At 47.8% G+C, this 4,122-nt stretch overlaps 1 pseudogene; it reads left to right on the plus strand.

Annotated features, from left to right (window-relative positions):
• The first annotated feature begins 1,546 nt into the window (after positions 1 to 1,546).
• LOC103270777 lies at positions 1,547 to 2,859 on the plus strand (annotated as a pseudogene).
• The last annotated feature ends 1,263 nt before the right edge of the window (positions 2,860 to 4,122 follow it).

The following is a 4,122-nucleotide window of genomic DNA, read 5'->3' on the forward strand; positions in this document are numbered from 1 at the left end:
GGTCTCGAACCCGCGGGCTCAGGCAATCCACTCATCTCAGCCTCCCAAAGGTGCAGGATTACAGGCTGAGCCACCGAGCCCGGCAGCAATTTTTTTTGAAGGAGTCAGGAGGTAGGGCAGGAAGCTCCCCTTGGGGAAACCAGGAGTGAGCAAGTACTCCCAGCCCATCCTAGCGATGCTGTGCTTCAAATGCTAAAGATGTGGAACTTCAGTAAGACTACATGGGATTAAACCAAGTGACTACCCCACTCCATGTGATATTATTCTTGGCCCTTGGCTGTGGGAAGAGGGTTAAGGTTCTCCCTTCTACATTTTTTGTTTGTTTGTTTAAATAAATGTGCTCAGGAATATTGCTGGAATATAAAACCCATTCTTAGACTACATATCATGACCAAGTGTAATTTATCCTAGGAATTCAAGGTTGGTTTAATGTCTGCTGTGAACTGAATTATGTTCCTCCAACTTCGTATGTTGAAGCTCTAACTGCAAGTGTAACTGCATTTGGATATATGGCTTTTAGGAGGTAATTAAGGTTACCTGGCCTCCTCCCACTCCCACCTGGTTGGAAATGTGTTGCTTGAATTCAGAGATACTGGTGAGGTTGTTTACTTTTGGAGGATGTGCAGAACATAGGTCTTATCTAAGAGAATATGGGAAAAGACTATGTGGTGTGACCTTTCTCACTTCTTCCTTTCATGGAGTCAGGGGGCAAAGTGGGATGAGGGGCAAGTTGCTCTCCCAGGGTAGGAAGGCTGGACCATCCCTCTTCCTTCCCTTTGAGATCCTCTCTCTGCCCCTACAGGGTGAGGAGCTTGGGGGAAAGGGCTTCCTGTGTTCCTGGACTGGGCACAGGACAGCATGCTCTCCTGAACCTCTGGTGCTGGACAGTGGTGAGAATGGCCCTTGGACCTGGGTCTAAAACAATGACAGTGAAGGCTGAATCTGTCTTGCCTCCAGACTTGCATTATTAAGAAGATGTTCAAACACATACTGTGGTAGGTGAACTTTTAAGGCAGTCCTGTGATCACCATTGCCCAATGTGACATCTGTGATTCAGTTTCATTATGTGGCAAAGTTGAAGAAATTTTGCAGATGTAGTGAAGATCTCTAGTTAGTTCACTTTAAGTTAATCAAAAGAGAAATTTACCTGGGCAGTTGTGCCCTAATCATGTGAGCTCTTAAAAAGAGACTCCAGTTGGGTGTGGTGGAGTCTCATGCCTGTAATCCCAGCACTTTGGAGGCAGGGGCAAGAGGATTGCCTGAGCCCAGGGGTTCGACACTAGCCTGGGCAACTTGACGAGACTTGGTCTCTACGATAAATAAAAACATCAGTTGGGCATGATAGTGCTCGCTTGTGGTTCCAGCTACTTTAAAGTCTGAGGTGGAAGGATTACCTGAGCCCAGTATGTGGAGGCGGTGGTAGCCACGAGAGTGTCACTGCACTCACTCCAGCCTGGATGACAGTGCAGCTCTGACTTAAATAAATGAATAAATAACATTTAACCTCAAGCAGCCATCTAAAAAAGAAAGAAAGAGAAGACAGAACATGAGTCCTGCTGTTTGGCTCTCCACTGGCACCACTTGCTTCACCACTGGCTCCACTACTTACTCCACTACCTTCTCCACCAATTACTGGTCCCTGTGGGCTCCATCCAGCCACCCAGCCTCTGACCTACTAGCAACATCTATGCAGGTGCTGGTGGCTTGGGCTTCCAGATCTCTGTGTCCCTCTCCACCACCTTCTGGGGCAGCTGGGGATCCAGGGGCCTGGCCATGGGGGTGGCCGGGAGTCTGGGGGGTATCCAGAGCCAAAAGGAGATCATGCAAGAGCTGAAAGACTGCCTGGCCTCCTACCTGGTGATGGTAGGAGTCTGGAGACCAAGAATTGGAGTCTGGAGAGCAAAATCTGGGAACATCTAGAAAAGAAGGGACCCCAGGTCAGACTGGGGGCATCACTTCAAGACCATCAAGGACCTGAGGACTCAGATCTTTGCAGCTTCTGTGGACAATGCCCGCATCGGTCTGCAGAATGGCAATGACTATCTTGCTGCTCATGACTTTAGAGTCAAGTATGAGATAGAGCTGGCCATGAACCAGTCCACGGAGAGCAACATCAGTGGGCTCTGCAAGGTCACTGATGACACCAATGTCACCCGGCTGCAGTTGGAGACAGAGATCGAGGCCCTCAAGGAGGATCTCTCTTCATGAAGAACCACTAAGAGGAAGTAAAAGTCCTGCAAGCCCAGATTGCCAGCTCTGGGTTGACCATGGAGATAGATGCCCCCAAATCTCAGGACCTCAGCAAGATCATGACAGACATCCAGACCCAGTATGATGAGCTGGCTCAGGAGAACTAAGAGGAGCTGAACAAGTACTGGTCCCAGCAGATCGAGGAGAGAACCACACTGGTCACCACGCAGTCCGCCAAGATCGCAGTCCGCCAAGATGATGCTCATGGAACTGAGACATACAGCACAGTCCTTGGAGACCAGCCTGGACTCCATGAGAAACCTGAAGGCCAGTTTGGAGAACAGTCTGAGGGAGGTGGAGGCCCCCCATGCCCTGTTGATGGAGCAGCTCAGTGGCGCCCTGCTGTACCTGGAATCTGAGCTGGCACAGACTTGGGCAGAGGAGCAGAACCAGGCTCAGGAGTACAAGGCCCTGCAGAACATCAAAGTCAAGCTGGAGGCTGAGATCGCCACCCAGCACCGCCTGATGGAGGACAGGGAGGACTTCAGTCTCAGTGATGCCTTGGACAGCAGCAGCTCCATTCAGACCATCCAAAAGACCACCACCTGCAGGTTAGTGGATGGCAAATTGTTGTCTGAGATCAATGACATCAAAGTTATGAGGCATTGAGGTGGAGGAAACAGAGGGCCAATAAACAGTTCAGAGATTTTTTTTAAAAAAGGAAACTCCAAGCTGCAGAGACTCTCTCTCTTCCACTGGCCCCCATGAAACCCACAGACAATTATAAATGGTTTAGGAAAAGCAGCAGCCAGTAGGAACAGAGGACCTCAGTCTTACCACCGTCTGGGCCTGAAGTTCTCCAACAACCCGAGTGAGCTTGAAGTACATTCTTCCCAAATTGAGCCCCCAAATGGGAAGGCAACCCACTGACACATGTGCCAGAGCCTCATGAGACCCTGGGCAGAGGCTCCAGCTGGATATACCTGGACTCCTAACCCATGGAAACTGTGAGATGACAAATGTGTGTTTTAAGAAGTTAATTTTTTTTTGCAGATAAAGATTTATTGGAACATAGCCATAATCCTTCATTCACATAGTCTGTGGCTGTTTTCCTTCTAACCAGCAGAGTTGGTAGTTGGTACAGGGACAATATGGTCTGTAAAACCTGATTCTGCCAAATGACTAGACCTTCCATGCTGGGGAGAATAGTCTAGATTTTTTTTTAGAGACAGAGTCTTCCTATGCTGTTCAGGCTGGACTCTAACTCCTGGGGATTATAGGTCCATGTCACTATGTCTGACTCCTGTCCACCTTAATGTCCTCCAGTGATCCATTTTGGTCTGGATGGAATCCCCTGCATTGTATGGCTTAGTGTGAGGTGGCCTTCTTTGTACACTGTAGTGTGCAAGGCCCCAGCCCAGTGCTGGGTTTATGCTATGATGAGGGACTGTGTCTCCCTCTCTCTGCCCCTCCACCTTTTGTTCTCCCTTCAATCTTCCTCTGTTTTCCTTGTTCAGTGATTCAAAATTATTCAAATCTACAATCCCTTAAGACATTAATTTTTCTGTAATTCATTATGCAGTAATAGAAAACAGATATCCACACAAAAGCAGAGAGAATTGTACAATGCCATGCTCCTACAGCTGTGGTCCATGAGGACTGTGGTACACAGTCTGCTTGTTCCTAATCCATTAGGAAATAAATACAGGGTGCCAAAAACAAAGTGTACCCGCTTTAAGTATGATATTCGCTGGAAAGATGGCGTTAATCAAGTGAATGCTAGCATCACTATGCGACAGACAGAACAATCAAAGAAAATGGAAGCACGACTGAGCAAACTTCATACTACACATTGCTGCTATGATTTAATTCAACTTTGAAAAGCAATACATAGATAATATCTCTTGAAATGTGTATACATTTTTTAACCCT

The sequence above is a fragment of the Carlito syrichta genome, unplaced genomic scaffold, assembly GCF_000164805.1.
Source record: "Carlito syrichta isolate Samal-C Ts95f unplaced genomic scaffold, Tarsius_syrichta-2.0.1 Scaffold310000, whole genome shotgun sequence".
NCBI classification, from domain to species: Eukaryota; Metazoa; Chordata; class Mammalia; order Primates; family Tarsiidae; genus Carlito; species Carlito syrichta.